This window comes from Molothrus aeneus, chromosome 14 (assembly GCF_037042795.1).
Source record: "Molothrus aeneus isolate 106 chromosome 14, BPBGC_Maene_1.0, whole genome shotgun sequence".
Classification (NCBI taxonomy): Eukaryota; Metazoa; Chordata; class Aves; order Passeriformes; family Icteridae; genus Molothrus; species Molothrus aeneus.
Window position 1 is genome coordinate 2,238,761 of NC_089659.1, and position 17,051 is coordinate 2,255,811.

Below are 17,051 nucleotides of genomic sequence, written 5' to 3' on the forward strand. Positions count from 1 at the left end.
CTTGCTCCAGAGATCCAGCCACAATTCCAGAGCAAAAATCGCCATGCACGAGCTTTGCCTGCCCACCAGGCTCATGGCATCGATTCCACAGAGAGCTGGCACCTCCCAAAACAGAGGTTTTTGTTTTCTCCCAACCTCCCAGCCTCCTCAGCTGGTTGGTCCAGCTGACCCACAGCTGGGAGCACCCACCCAGGCTCTGAGTAAATCCCACCACTCTCTCCCCAAAAAGAAGCAAATTCCCTGTTAGAACTGCAGCAAACTCAGGCAATCAGCAAGAAGAAAGCTTTTTAAAGAGATATAACCCAGGATTTCTGTGTTGAAACACACGCCACAGATGGTGGAGCAGACGAGGATTAATTCATGAATCATATTTCTTAAACGATACAATCTCTCTTTTCACTTCCATACTTTCCCTTTTTGACTCAGAAGCAGGGATTTAAGATGCCCTTCCCAGATATGAATTTTGCATGAACAAACATTGCAGGGGTAAAAAAAAAAAACCAACAAAACCTACAAACCCACAACAGCAATAAACCAGAAAACCCAGATGTTTAAAGAAAAGTTCTCCAATGTAAGTGAAGGCACATCCTGTCCATCTACACAAGAACATGTGTGGAAATACAATATATGCAAGCACAGAGCTGGGAATGGGGTGGGGAAACGAGCTCCCCACCATTTGGAGCTCACTAATGCTTCAGCCAGGGTTCTGGATTGCACCAAAGCTGATTTTCTATCTCCTCCTATCTCATCCCCACCCTCGCAGCAAAAGGAAAGCCTGGAGGCAAACATTTCCAGGAGAGGCCTCCTGGCTCTGCCAGTCAGTCTGTGCCTCCTCCAGCCCCCATCAACGCTTCCCTTTGGAAAATCCCAGCGCAGGCACGGCCAGCTCGCTCTCCAGGAAAAGCTCCCGGAGCTCAGGGGCTGCAGAGAGCAGCAGCAAGGCAAAACATCCTGCCCCACAGGAGCACACAGCTCACCACCCCAGCTGAGAGGGGTTTGAAGTGGGGAAGAGAGAAGGAAATGACACAAGAGCTCTTCAGCAGCGGGAGACTCCGATATCCCGGCTCCCTCCCGGCTGGGGAGCTCCTTCAGACCAGCCACAGCCATGCCAGCCTGAGCAGAGCCTCTGCTTCCCCCCGGGCAGGAGCAGAACCAGCACCAGCACCCCAAACTGCCCCTCCTGGGCACTTCCTCACCTTGCTTTGATCAGCAAAGCAGCATTTCAGTCATTTTTTTCCACTTTGCACACAGAGCAGCTGTGTGTGTGTGTGCTTAACAGCTTCTTTACACAGTCTTGCACTTCCTATTGTAGCTTTACACACAGAATAAGAGTGAAAAAAAAATCACTTACCCTTCAATTATTTCAACCTTTCCCTGCTCTGTGCGTGACGTGGGCTTCTCTTTTGGTTACTATTTCCAGATTTGGTCTTTGGGTAGGTGAATGGAAGAGGAGAATGACAGGAGTTGTATTTGATGACGATGGAGACTGTAAAATAAAGAGAAGCATTTTCAGCACAGAGCAGTCCTCCCCTATACATACAGATCAGATTATATTAAATTAAATTAGTGACACCTACATAAATGCTTCCTACTGTTTTTATGCACACATACAAATATCACAACTGTCAAGGAGAATGCGGCTGTCAGTGATACAGCAGGGGGGAAAAAAGAGCAATTTCTAAAATGGAAGGGGAAAAAAGGAAATCTAGGCTAACAACCAGCATTTGAGCAGCAGCAAAGGGGTCTGCAGGAGGGCCAGGAGGCAGCTGGAACTGCCACGGGAGCACTGGAAAGGGCTGGAGCAGAGGACAGCATGGAAGGAGCACGGGTAGAGAAACTGCAACAACAACCCTGACAAAATGCTCCTCTGCTTCCCAAAATACCACATCAGCTTGTGAGGAAGGGAGGAAGGAGCCAAGAGAGAGCTTCAGGAAACACAATTCCCCCATCCCCTGCAACCATGGAAGGACTCCTAGCACGGGAAGGAATTAATAACGTGGTCATCGTAGCAGCGAGCACCCCCCTAAAAACCAGATTAATCTCCCACCATCTGCTTTAATAGCAGAATTTCTGCTAAGTGGTTTTCCCCTACACAGCCCCACATATCCATGTAAACAGACAAACAAACCATTTGGCTTCCTGCAGTCCCGGGGAACGCAGCTGCTCCGAGCAGGGCTCGCTGCCTTTGAGACGGTGCCAGGGCTGAATTCCTGCCATCCCATCTACTCCCACACCTCTGCCCACACCCTGCTCCTCTGCAGCCTCCCTAAGGCTTGGGGTACCCCCAGATCACTGCCCATTGAACAGGCAGCTGGGATCCCTAAAATGTCCTTTGATTGTAGCTGAGGAGAACAAGGGAGGTGAGGAATCAGAGGAATGGACTTCCATGCTATTTATTATTTTCCTCGTGGCATCTCTCCCATCCTCCGTATGCAACTGGCACCTCCAGCACCACGAGTCCCAGCCCAAACACTGAAAACACCTCAAAAAAAAGCATATTTACAAAATCACCTGGAAGATGCCACGGCAGGCAGTGGAAAAAACCAACCCCCCGAGTCAAGGAGATTGTCTGCTTGGTTGGAAAAACACAAAGGTCACCGCAAGGAGTATATAAAAATACATGCTAACATTGAAGAGGTATAAACATAACACTAAATAACGCTTTTTATACCCAGCTCAGCATTTAACACTTGCCCAGAGGCCTTTGATAAATCCCAGGTGCCTGAACAAAGCAAGGAAGCTTTTTCATTGCTATTTAGCAAAACAGGGAAAGTAAAGCACAAGAGAATAAAACTGTTCAAGACATCAAGGACCAAGTCAGAAAGAAACAGCCAGGTCTCCACATCCAGCTCTTCCATAGCCAAATGCCCTGCCAGGCTGCTGGATGGAAATAGAAATACTATTGTTAGCCCCAAGCCATGCAGACTCATTAACATTTATTTTAGTGCTATAAAATATATTTTTAAATACTTGAAGCAATAATCTGGAGGAAGTGCTAAAAGCTAGGAGCATATTTTCAATATGTCCCAGCTTTTCCAGGGAGATTTGAGACCTCCTGGAAAGACAGCGACCATCTCAGAGGCTGTGGGAGCATGAGGGCACCTCCAGTCACCCAGCAGATGCAATTCCCTGCCCTTGCTTCCGCTCCCAGACTGTTCAGTGAGAGGGAAGTCTAAAAATGTCATTGATTTTAATTACTTGTGGACAGCAGAATCCCCAAAGGATCGTTTCCCACAGGCTTTTAATGCGTGTGGGTGTTTATATGGGGATAACATTTGGAAACAGGGGAACCTGATGCCTGTGGGGTCACCTTCTCACCAGCAGAAACCCTTCAGCAGGACAAATCCTGCTGAGCACCTTCCACAGGGCCCCAGGTCCCTCATCCTGAAAGTTCATGGAGACAAAGGATGTCAGAATTATCAGGAGCATCTCCCCATCCTTGTGAAGAGCAGCAGCCCCATTGATCCTCCAGCTCTTAGGAGAGGGGTTTGGGCTGGTGGAGAGGAGGTGTGGTTATTCCAGAGGCACCCATAAGCACATCCAGAGAAAACCATGGTGTGGGAGAAGAGATTCAACAGGGAACAGGATCCAGAGGTACACAGGGGCACACAGAGCACAGGGCCCTGTTCCTGCCACGCCCAAATGGATCAAGCATATGGAGAATCCAGCTCATCTTAAATAAACACTCCATAACACAGCTCCTGCTTTCCATCTGACCCAGCCAGCCCTGGATAAAATAAAATGGGAGGAGCCAGGGACAGAGAAGAAACAGTTCTCTGTCGCAGACATCTTTTATGAAAAATCTTTTCTTTAAGATTTTTCCTCCTGAGCAGCTGAGAGGCCTCAGGAACAAAATGTAACCAATGGTTATCTGCTGCTGTGGAGTGCAACAGGTGCATCTGGGATTGGGCTCATGTGGTTGTTTTTAATTAATGGCCAATCACAGTCAGCTGGCTCAGACTCTCTGTCCAAGCCTTTGTTATCATTTCATTCCTTTTCTATTCTTAGCCAGCCTTCTGATGAAATCCTTTCTTCTATTCTTTTAGTATAGTTTTAATGTAATATATATCATAAAATAATAAATCAAGCCTTCTGAAACATGGAATCAGATCCTCATCTCTTCCCTCAACCTGAGGCCCCTGTGAACACCATCACAGTTCTCTCTCTTTTCCTTGTCAAAATGTTGTTGGAGATTTCATGTTTCATGAACTTGGACGGTCTTTAATCAGTGTTCTGGTGGGGGAAACAAAGGACCATGACCATTTGTGCAGTTCCAGAGCAGGTTCAATAGATGTCCACTGTGCTTTGCCATGCCAAGCTTGGAGACACCTTCCCCAGCATCAAGAGGACCAGCCTGGCCCCGGGCACTGGCCATGGGATGGCACAACAGAGCTGGAGCAGCCGGTGCTCCCAGGTTTCCAGGCGCTGGTTCTCCCCTGAGCTCTGGAGCTCAGCAGATTGCAGCAGTTTAGGTGCCCGTCCCTCAACAAAATCTGCACCAGGCACCGAGATCAAAGTCAAAAGGAACATTTGTTCTACAAGAAAACACATTGCAAACGACCCCTAACAAATTGTAGCTGCTGGAGCAGCCAGCTCAGAGCACAGCAGCATTTCCCAGCCCCGTTGTTACTGCGGGCGCTGCGCCGAATGTGCGAGTGGCAGCGCAGGCACAGCCACAGTTTGTGTTTCAGTACAAATTACAGAGCTGGAGAGGCAGCTCTGCTCTTCCCTGCATTGCTTCCCTCACGTTTTGATGCCCATTAAATTCCTTCCCATTTAGTTGCTTTATTTCAGCTCCTGGCTGCATAAAATAGCTCCGCGAGCGCCGTTGCCGAATAAATAATGGCAAAACTTTTCCCTGCAAAAACTCTGAGAGCTGTTATGTAAAGCAGGGAGAGGATCAGCAGATAGAGACAACTTGGAGGCAACCTGAGGGTTGGGATTCTGTGTCAGCTCGATACACAGGGGAAATAACCCTTTAATCCAGTGCAGTGTATTTCATTTACTGTAGTGTTATCCAGTTCGAAGATGTTATGAAAGGAATCCCTGGAGAGACTTAAGACTTCAAAACCAGCCTGAGTTTGAACTTAATTCCACTGTTGCAAAAGGCTGGAGCTGTGGAAGATGACCTTTTCCATACCTTGGATGCCAGGAGCCATCCTGCCTCATAATGTCACGCCAAATTAGAATATTCTCTTTTTGTTTTACTCGGGATTTTGTTTTGTTGTTTCTTTTTAATTAAAATCATCTGTCCCTGTTAATGAAATGGGGGGAAAGAGAAGAAAAAATATCATAACACCAAAAAAAAAACTTAAAGCTGGTGATGTCCAGAGAGATGGAGAGAGTCAAAAAGCTGGATAATTAACAGAGGAACTCTCACGTCCCCATGAGATCTTCACCAGAGCCCAGGTCAGGACCAAAGGATCACCAGTGCCATCTCCTTGCTGCTCATCACCTGAACAAAACAAAGGGATGCTCCCCACACACATCCCCCAGATCCCACTGGCAGCAGGGCCTTGGGTGGGCTCTTCTCCAATAGGAAATGAGGGGGAAAATACTTTTGAAGGGCAAATCCCAGAGTTGTTCAGGTCTTGCCAAGGTTATCCTGAATGAAAGTTCAGAAATACTTGAAAAAAACCAACCCATAAATCCATGCTAGTGAACCAGAAGCTGGTGGAACCCCAGGGGTGAAGTGTGTGGTCCCATCTTTCACCAGCTGCAGGAGCTTCCCTGCCCAGGGGGTATTTTTAAGGAACCCTGCAGGAATTCATTGAACAAGTCATGGAAATCCCAATTAAGTAGTTCACTACTGTTAACTGCTTCCATGGACTTTCCTGTTTGGAGGTGAACCATAAAAGGCCAGTTTTCACTCGCTGCATCTTCCAAGTCAGATTGTGAGTGCAATTAAATGTAAATTTGTATTTTCCAAAAATAGGGTTCCCCCACAAAATACTAAATTAATTACAAAATGTATTCCTAATGTGAAATTATTTAGCCTGTTAAAGCGGTACAAACAGCTTTATTGGATCATTAATGGTTAGAAATGTTCAGTCAGCACAGTTGGAAAAAATGTAAACTAAATATGTCAAGGATACGTTGCTTTCTCCACTCACTATTTTTTTAATGTCTTATTTCATGGTAGATAAGTGAAAAATCTTTTTACCTGACTTAGTAAGAGGCTCATTTACTCATGCAAATTTAAAACCAAGTGTCATAATACAATGAAATTATAAAAACATATCAAAAAGGAGTTAGTGAGTCACTAAATTTACCTCCTAATGGAGTTCAAGCTGTCTTATACAGTTGTATGTTAATGGGAAGAGCTCTGGTGGTCTGTAAATATCAGAGCAGAGCTCAGCAACCATCCCATGTGCCCGGGGTTTCTGGAGAAGCCCTTTGGGTTTCCAGCCCTCCACACCTGAGGAAATCTAAGGGAAACTCAGGTTTTGATCCCAGCCAAGGTGAGAAATACAGCCAGCATTAAATAAATTAAAATCCACTGCTATGAGCTCTGGGCAGCTCCAGGCTCTGCAGAGCCACATCCCAAGCTCCGGTACAAGACTTGCAGGTGTGATCCTCAACATCCATAGGGATTTTCCTAATCCATCCAGCATATTAGGGCTGACATGGGGAAGCACTGACTTTGTGGGCTGGAAGATACTGAGCAACACGAGGGCTTGCCTGGGAATCTGGGCAGATCCGAGTAACAAATTAAAGTGGTGCCTCTGAAACAACAGCAGCAATCCAGGTGCCAGGGTAGGAACAGGATCCTGGCTGGGCTTTTTTCACTCACTGATAGTCCAAGGACAGCACTAACATGAAATCTTTACATTCTGGAACAATCTCATTCCAAGAGTAAGGAAAGATGGTATAGGAGAAGAAAAAGGGAGGGCCAAGGTTAAGAGATGACCAGTCCACCCAACAGAGCTCCAAAATCCATCAAAACCAAAGCACCCACTGGGCAGGGTGGGAAAAAGAGGCCTCAGCAGAGAAATTGGCTTAAGATACAGGGAGGCAACTTCTTAAAGGTGCAAATGTCCCTACAACATCTTCCAGTGACTAAAGGGGCTCCAGAAGAGCTGCAGGGGGACTTGGGACATGGGAATGGAGGGACAGGACACAGGGAATGGCTCCCACTGCCAGGGGGCAGGGATGGATGGGATAGTGGGAAGGAATTCCTGGCTGTGAGGGTGGGCAGGCCCTGGCACAGGTGCCCAGAGCAGCTGGGGCTGCCCCTGCATCCCTGGCAGTGCCCAAGGCCAGGCTGGACATTGGAGCTGGGAGCAGCCTGGGACAGTGGGAGGTGTCCCTGCCATGGCAGGGGTGGCACTGGGTGATCTTCAAGGTCCCTTTCAACCAAGCCATTCTGGCATTCCCTGACACCCCTGTGCCTGTCCCTGGGGGCAGGTTTGGGTTTGGGTGCCAGCCCAGCAGGACGAGGTGGCTGCAGCAGAGGGGACAGAGGGAGGCTGTGGCCCCATGCAGCCCCTTCAGCTGCTGAAGAGCAAAACTGGGGTCCAGCACACCACAAAAGGAAGAAATAAATATTCCCAGTGCTTCCTGACCTGGCAGAAAATCGTGAAAATAAGGCCCTGTAAGGAGAGGAGGCGAGGGAACTAATGGGAAAACATCTTGTTGCATTAAGGGCTGTGTTAAAGGTTTACAGCATCATCTCCAGACAAGTCCACTGATATTCCTGAGCCCTCATCGATCCACAGGTCAAACCAGGAACGAAAAATATCAATTTCAGAAAATATCACTGGCTGAGATACAATAAACCTACCCTGTCCCTATGCACAGGTAAATAGAGAGACCTTTCCACGTGAGAGAGAAACCTGCCAGAGAGCTTGGCTGTAACTACAAAATCCCTGACCTGTCCCCAGCTGTAACACTCACAGGCTGATACAAGGAATTAGGGAGATGTCCTACATAACTGCTTTAATTAATTTGTGAAATTTTGCACCCTTCCTGGAGGCGGGCGACGCGGCCCTCTGTGCTCCCTTGGATTGCCACCGCTCTCAATTTTATTTTTATCCCGGGTTCGATATGAATCAGGCTTTGCAAAAGACAAAACAACCCACTGTAATCATCCAGCATGCCAATTAAACTAAAAGATACCCTGGAAATTAAAATTAAATGCCATATCTATGAAAAGCAGCAGACAGCTTCCTCAGAAACAACAAAAAAAGCCCATTTTATAGGAACACGACTGTGGCAGCCCCAAAACCAGCGCCAAAGCAGTTCTGTAACTTACTGCCACCCTTCACATCTGCATACTGGAGGTCTTCATCAAACTGGGTATGTTTTTGCACGTTTATCATCAAGATTTATTGAAGTTGATTCCATAAATTTCATTGAGTTGTTCACTGCTGCTATTTGTTTCCAAGGCAACAAATGCACTTTGCCCAAGCTGCACAGTACATCACAATTGTTCAGGATTTGGGGGTCCCTGCCCCTGGGGCTGCACAGCACCAGCACCTCCCAACACCAGCCTGGCAGTGCTGGCAATTAACAAATTTGGGGGGGATTTCTGGAAAAAACAATCCCTATTAGGGGAGAAAAATGTCAAATGAAGCAGGCAGGGAGCAGGTTGCTGGCGAGAAGGTGGGATTTGTGCAAAGCCCCCGCTCCCATCTCATTTACACCTCGGATAGCTGGAGGTTGAGAAATCCATTCGCAGGTTCAGGAGGAGCTGGAAGGTTCTTTCTGCACAAAATAATGACAGGAAGTCGCCTCTTTGTCATCATTGTGGAGAAAGGGACAACAGAAGTAGTGAGGGGAATGGAGAGGAGGAGAATTTACAAACACTGCACAAGCAGCTCCCCATCAGCAGCACCCAGAGGCACAGAAAACTTGCAGGCAACCTTGGAAAAGTTTGGCTTGGGATAAGAAAAACCAAGCACCAACTGAAAGGAAGCATTGCTGACCAATTTCCTGCTCTTTGAAAAGTGGCATCACTGCTGTCCTGGCCCCACCAGTGCTGGAAAAACTCAGGAGCACCTCTCCCTCTGCACCAACGCCCTGTGGCACAAGGCACGGTGCTAATCCACACAGCACCACCAGAACATCTCATGAGTAAGTGGCAGTGACAGAGGCAACCTCAGCTGCAGGAAGGCAAAATTCAAATGCAGCAGACCAAGGCAAAGCAGGTTCTGCTCCTGGAGGCTCCTCTGGGAAAAGCCTCCCACAAAAAGCCATTCCATCAGCATTTCTAAAAACAAAACCAATCTCGGACACAGCGAAGATGTTTCAACAGGACACAGCATTTTTCCAAAGATAATGAAGATATTTTTGTTTATCTGTCAAAAGCAAATATCCACAACTGAAAGAAGGGGTGGCTGCCAAACTCAGCACACCAGGGCTGGCTGGTACTGACTGAACTGGAAACTTCATGGTGTGAGTCAGGGAAACCTGAAAACCATTCAGCTTCCAAACCCAGTCACCAGAGTGCCGTGTAGATGCAGAGGAGACAGCCCCAATTATCCAGAGCACAGGAAGCTGCAATCCCTTCCCTTTTCCCCTTTTTTTTTAAACAAAATTGCTTTGTTGGGTAGCACATTCCCTTGGATTCCCAGAGCGATCAAAAAAGACAGCATCCCTGATGACAAAAGCCACTCGTTTTTCTGCTTTCAGCCTTAGAAACGTTAAAGGATTGTTTGCTTTCTAAGTGCAAGTCCACATTTAAGAGGAATAAAGAATTTCTCTGGCAGGCTGGATCAATGATGCAGCAAGCCAAGCATGCGACCTCCCGCAGGGAGCCTGGGTCCGGCGCTCCTGGAAACAATAAAATAACCTTACACTGCTCCTGATCGACTGCATGATGTGGGGAAGGGGGGGAAAACTTACTCCTGACCCTCAGTGTGGGAAAGGGGGGGAAACTTACTCCTGACCCTCGAGGCAAGGAGCCACCCTCTTCTGAATGAACCGGTGGCTTTCATTAGCACTGCTATGATCATTTCATCCCCTTCTCGCCTTGGTCAGACTGGCAGCCAGGATGCCACCCCTGCTTTCAGAGCCGTGGCAGTGGCTGCAGCCCATGGATTGCCCTCTTCTTCCAGGAATGATGTTGGAAACAGACGGTCCTTGCAGTCGGGCGACGGCTGAAGAACATCCCACGCTGCCTAAAACACCGAATGTAAGGATATTCTCCAGCCAGCAGCACAAAAGCAGGGAAGGGTATAAATAGCCTTTGAGGAGGGTGTATAAATAGCTGTAGGTAACATTTGTATGCTATAAAAACCCTTCATTTTTGGCCCAGCTTCGCAAGAGTGAGTTTCCTCTCGCAGCACTTTGGAGACCGGCTTCCCCTCGCCTTGCAGGCAGCACAGCAGGGAGAGGGCAGGGACTGCTCTGAATCCACTACTGCAGCCCTTGAAAAATGGTGGGAGTGAATTTCCTTGCTGTTTGAAAGAGACCCTATCAAGGCCTATCCTAATAGGAGACCAAAAATTGGATATATTGGGCTAGATCCTCCTGCAGGTGACAGGCATGGGGCAGTGTGGAGTTGGAGGGGGGAGTGATTTTCATGTGCCTTCCTTTGACATAAAACCCAAGTGATTCCATGGCCACACACACATCTCAAGCTCTCCCTCTCCAAAACAAATCCTACCTGTCAAAGTGGGAATGGGGCACTGCCAGCTCCAGGCTGTGGGAGCAGTGCGGTGACAGGGGCATCTGCACATCAGGCCACCCCTCTGCCTGGGCCATTCTCAACAACCAGCAGAGGATACAAATGCTCTTTAAAAGGCCTTATTTGCCTCCCAGGCTATTTGCTGGCGGTGCAGCCTGTGGTTCACACAGCCAAAGCAGTGGGAATTTCACATTCTGACCGGCTCAGCTCAGCTGTTCCCCCTCCTGTACCACAGCATCACCACCCCCAAAGATGCTCCAGCCCAACCCCTCGCTCTCCACACCCTCCTCGCTTCTCCCCCTGACGAAGCAGTGTCCTGGCACATCCCCACAGCCCCGATCCCAGCTCACATCCCTCCCAACAGCCCCGGGGAAGCCGGGCAGGGAGCAGCCCCCTCCCGCACCGCCTCCCCGGGGAGCGGGGCTGCAGAACAAGGCTCGGGATGAGCGCTGAGCGCTGGCACCGCTCGCCCACCCCCGGGAGCGGCTCCCCGTGGCGTGCAGGTGGCTCCTTTCATTCCTGATTACTCCTCAGCCTTCCTTCGGCTGGCACCGTGCCTGGGTCAAACTCTGCAGCGAGCGGGTCACCCCACGGAACAGCCGCTCCAGGGATGCTCCCGGGCTGGGCTGCATCCCGGCTCACCCCACGGAGGATGGGACACACACCCCATGGAGGATGGGACACACACCCCATGGAGGATGGGACACACACCACAGAGGATGGGACACACACCCCACGGAGGATGGGACACACCACGGAGGATGGGACACACACCACAGAGGATGGGACACACACCCCATGGAGGATGGGACACACACCCCATGGAGGATGGGACACACCATGGAGGATGGGACACACCACAGAGGATCCCATGGAGGATGGGACACCCCATGGAGGATGGGACACACCACAAAGGATGGGACACACCACAAAGGATGGGACACCCCATGGAGGATGGGACACACACCCCATGGAGGATGGGACACCCCATGGAGGATGGGACACACCACAGAGGATGGGACACACCATGGAGGATGGGACACACACCACAGAGGATGGGACACACACCCCATGGAGGATGGGACACACCACGGAGGATGGGACACACACCACAGAGGATGGGACACACACCACAGAGGATGGGACACACACCCCACGGAGGATGGGACACACACCACAGAGGATGGGACACACACCCCATGGAGGATGGGACACACACCCCACGGAGGATGGGACACCCCACAAAGGATGGGACACACACCCCACGGAGGATGGGACACACCACAGAGGATGGGACACCAGGTCCCAAATTTGCCCTCTCCAGGGCAAATGCTTCTCCCCTCAGCAATGTGATGCCCCCCAGCCAAAAGCTGGCACAGCATGAGAGCTGCAGAGTTGAGCTATTTGAAAAATCCCTGTTGAATTTGTCCATCAATTCATCGATGAGAAAATGTTGTGTCAGAATATGCTGGTTTTAGCAGAAATCACACCAGGAATGTCTCAGAAACCCCAAACTCCAGAGCAGATCACAGCATCATCTCCCAGGCAGAGACCTGGGTTCAGGACCCTGCTGCATCCACTTCCCACCAATCATATCCCAAACCTCCAGGGACAAAACCTAGGGAGCAAAATCCCTGGAGCAAAACCTTCCAAGGTTGTGGAGCAAAACCACCCAAGTTTGTGGAGCAAAAACCATGCAAGGGTGTGGAGCAAAAGCTTCCAAGGAAGGTTGTGGAGAAAAACCCATGCAAAGTTGTGGAGCAAAAACCATGCAAGGGTGTGGAGCAAAACCTTCCAAGGTTGTGGAGCAAAAACCACCCAAGGGTTGTGGAGCACCACAAAAAGGCACACGTGTGTGGACAAGCCTCTACAAAGCAAAAAACGCAGCCTGTAAAATCCACAGCTCCACAGGCTGGTAACAGCAGCTCTCCCTATTCTTCAATAAAGCTGGGAAGCACAGGACTCCACTGGAGGATCCCAGCATCCTCCAGACCAGGCAGGCACTTTGGGTAGTTTGGCCTTTTTTAACTTTGCCCAAGCCCTGCTTTAGTTCATTTTGGGCACAGGGTGTTTCCCAGTCTGGATCTGACCCTTCAGCTGAAGCTCTCCATGTGTTTGAGTGCCTGTACCAGCAGGGACTGTGTGTATTTGTGTGAGAATGAAGGAGCTCATTCAGGGATTTGCTGAGATGAAAGGAAAAACCTTAATTAAAATAAGTTTTAAAGCCCATCAAGATGTTTTTTTTTCTCTTATTCAGATTAGCAGCCATGCTAAGATTCCACTCTGACTCCAAAAGTGCTGCTTCCCTTCTGCCATGGTTAGACACCACACCCCACACCAACCTCAGAAAATAGAAATAGGGGGGAAAGCACATCTGACAGTAACTAAAATTATACAAACTTCTCCAAGAATGTAAAGTAATGCCCTTATTTTGTAAAAAACTCATGACAAAAAACTTATTTTGTAAAAAGTTAATGACAAGCACTGCTGGGAGCACACCACTACTCACAGAGGGCCCAAGAAGCTTTCCTTCTTCATAGAACCACGGAATGATTGGGGTGGGAATGGACCTTGAAGCTCACCCAGCCCCACCCCTGCCATGGCAGGGACACCTCCCACCGTCCCAGGCTGCTCCCAGCCCCAGTGTCCAGGCTGGCCTTGGGCACTGCCAGGGATCCAGGGGCAGTCCCAGCTGCTCTGGGCACCTGTGCCAGGGCCTGCCCACCCTGCCAGGGAAGAAAAGGCAGCTTCACACAAGGATTGGATGACAAGGACACTCATTCATTGCCCTGTGGATTCTCCAGAGCCAGCAGACGCTGACAGGAGCAGCCTGACTGAGCAACTCCAACCACCCAGGCACGAGCTCTCAGCTCAGCTCAGGGAGCTTTGGCCCAGGGCAAAGGCAGAGGTGGGGCAAGGACACATGGCCACAACAGGCTGATTTTTAAAGGAAAATCCCAAAGCCACAGAAGCTCTGCATGTTCACAACACTCACAACTGATCCTGGCAGAGATGGAGCAATGAGTGATCAACAGCGCATGAGAAATGCAATTTAACATTGCAGTCCCCCAATCCCTGACTCTGCTTCCACCACTGTTTGTGATCCCCAGGCATCCCCAGCACCTCCAGGAGAGAATTCTTTGAGGAACATCTGCAGAATTACAGCAACAATCTCACACAAACACGTTTTACCACGAGGAGCAAGCACAGAGAGTCTCCCTACCATAATTCCAACTAACAAAACTGAATCAAAGATAACAAAAATCCTTTGTGCTCAGAGGTTTCTGCAGCAACACCAGTCCTGACCTTCCAGTCACCCATCTGCCCTCCAGCCCCAGAGTACAGGATTTGGATGCTTGTTGTGATATACAGCAAGGCAGGGAAGAGGAAAAATAGCATTTCCAGGCAAACCTTTTGACAGATATTTGTTCTCAACTCCACAGCAGCCCGAGCCAGGGCATTACCTGTACTGCATCCCAGGTATGATAATGTCAAACCATCAGTTTGATATTGAGATTGCTTTAAGAAAAAGAAAAACCAAATTGATTTCTTGGGAGGATAAACTCGCAGCTAAAGGGAAAAACTACAATTACACTTTTCAGCCATGAAAAGTAAATCAGATGGTGCTGAAATCCCAGCAGAAAACACAGATTAATTAAAGTCTGCACTTTCTAAATCTGTTATTCAACTAAACACAGCTGTTAAAAAAATGATGCCTTTGCTGTAATTTCCATGTACATTCATACCACCGAAATACTGCAAAAAACATTATTAAGTGTGTTCAGTGGCTGCTCGAGTTGAACAGGAAAAGAAAGCACACACATATCTTTAATTATGACAAGGACTGCTTTCTTTAAAAGAAAAAAATTTTACTTGGGAGCTCAAACGCTGCCTCCATGGATGGGCTGGGATTTATTCCAGTGGGAGGAGAGCAGGACTGGGGCCTTGAGGTGGAGCAAACCAGCACCATCTCAGCAGGGTGGGAGCTCAGGGTGCTCCCTCCTCCTGCATCACCAGTGGCATCCATCAGCCAGATCCCAGCTCTCCTTCTGGTGCAAACCCACTTGTGCTTCCAAGTGCTTTTGGCCATCTGTCCGTCACAGGCAGCGCTTCCCAATTGCACTGATTTCATTAACCCTAATATATTTTAAGATCTTGCACAGATTAAAAAAAAAAACAAACCAAACCCCAATCCACCATCAGTTATTCTGCAGGGCCTCATCTAAAAGCCCATCAAGGCCAGGAGAGGCTGGTGCTGACCCCTGTGGATCCAGCTCTGCTTCCACACTTTATTTATCAATTATTCATCAGGAGACAGCTCAGTTACCAACGCAGGGAAATCCTACAGAACACAAGTCCTGGGCCCTCTGCACATCCCAGTCCCTGCCAGGCTCTGAGGAAGAGCTCAGAGCTGGCAGAGCACAGCCACACTGCCACCCTGCCAGGTGGGGACACCCCAACACATCCCAAACAAAAGCTTCCCTTCTCTTTCCCTTCCTTTCTCTCCAAGTCACCATCAAGGCTCAAAATGGAGAAATTGGGATTTCAGTGGGACTTCAGAGGCACTCTGCAATTCAGCCCAGCCCACCAGAGCTGTGCCTCCCCTATGGAGGAGAAAGCAGCCCTTGAACCTCACCTCCTCTGCAAGGGGAGAAGGCATGGGAGAGCCTTGCTGCCTCCCAGTGCCTCTGAAATCATTCCAGCTCGAAATATAATGAGGATGATCTAATACAGTCATCTATTAATGTTGGCAAGAGCTCCTTGCCTTAATACCAGCCCGGAAAGCTCCTGTAATGCAGACCTGGGAGGTGACAGCAGTGCCACCAACACCCCCCACGGGCACTGGCACCAGGGGGACTCACCTGTGACCCTGGAGAGGGGAAACCCAGCAGCTGCCCAGGGCTCTGTGAGACACCCCTGGGGTGACCCAGGGCCCTGTGAGACACCAGCCACCCCTGGGGTGACCCCAGGGCCCTGTGAGACACCAGCCACCCCTGTGGGCACCCCAGGGCCCTGTGAGACACCAGCCACCCCTGGGGCCACCCAGGGCTCTGTGAGACACCAGCCACCCCTGGGGCCACCCAGGGCTCTGTGAGACACCAGCCACCCCTGGGGTGACCCCAGGGCCCTGTGAGACACCAGCCACCCCTGGGGTCACCCAGGGCTCTGTGAGACACCAGCCACCCCTGGGGTGACCCCAGGGCCCTGTGAGACACCAGCCACCCCTGTGGGCACCCCAGGGCTCTGTGAGACACCAGCCATCCCTGGGGTCACCCAGGGCCCTGTGAGACACCAGCCACCCCTGTGGGCACCCCAGGGCTCTGTGAGACACCAGCCACCCCTGGGGTCACTCAGGGCTCTGTGAGACACCAGCCATCCCTGGGGTCACCCAGGGCCCTGTGAGACACCAGCCACCCCTGTGGGCACCCCAGGGCTCTGTGAGACACCAGCCACCCCTGGGGTCACCCAGGGCTCTGTGAGACACCAGCCACCCCTGTGGGCACCCCAGGGCTCTGTGAGACACCCCTGGGGTCACCCAGGGCCCTGTGAGACACCAGCCACCCCTGGGGCCACCCAGGGCTCTGTGAGCCACCAGCCACCCCTGGGGCCACCCAGGGCTCTGTGAGCCACCAGCCACCCCTGGGGTGACCCCAGGGCACCCCTGGAGCTGCTGTCCCAGCAGGGAGGGCACCCAGCCACCCTCACCCCCAAGGGAGTCCCTGCTTGCATTTAACCTCAACAGAAATCACCATCTCTTCATTCCCCTGCATTCCTTTTTGTTCCTTTTTTTTTTGTTGCTGGTTTGGTTTGGAGTATTTATTTTTTTTTTTTTTTTAGGAATGCAAAACTGGATGGGAAAAACATACATTCAAATGTAAGGAGGCTGTAAAGAAAACCACTCTCAAGTCCAGGGAGGCCCTGAGTGTCCTCCCAGTCAGCTGTGTGGGACAAGGAATGTGCTGAACAAACTGGGCTAAGCAACTGCTCCACAACTCTACAGGAAAAGACACTTTTCAGAAGGTTTCACTGTTGCTGGCATGAAACACCTCACTGCACCTATTTATCATTACCTATTTACCTAATCTACCCAACCCCATCAGTGTGCACCTTCTGAGAGCTCCCAAAAAAGATCAACTTGGAGAAAAAAACAAGGAAAACCAAGGAACTTTTGGTAAAAAAGAGGAGCTGCATTTTTCAGGGATGAGCAAGATGCACTGGTAGCAAAGTACTTCCTATAATCTTCCATTACAGGGTGAAGGTTTTAATAAAGTGCAATAAAAAAAGCTCACATTTTGATCTTTTCCCAGAGCTAGACATGGTTTAATTAGCTTGATCTCATTATGTAAACTGGAGAGGAAAAAAGAACACCATTAAAGCAATATCCCACTGGCAAATGAGACAACCTTGACATCAACTATGA

At 49.7% G+C, this 17,051-nt stretch overlaps 1 protein-coding gene across 1 annotated transcript in view; it reads right to left on the bottom strand.

The window, feature by feature from the left end:
• Positions 1-17,051, bottom strand: part of NEXMIF (neurite extension and migration factor) — a 167,918-nt gene that overhangs the window by 48,739 nt on the left and 102,128 nt on the right. The window contains exon 2 of the mRNA XM_066559284.1: positions 1,352-1,486. The gene's annotated coding sequence lies outside the window, so the exon portion shown is untranslated. The remainder of the gene's footprint in view (positions 1-1,351; positions 1,487-17,051) is intronic.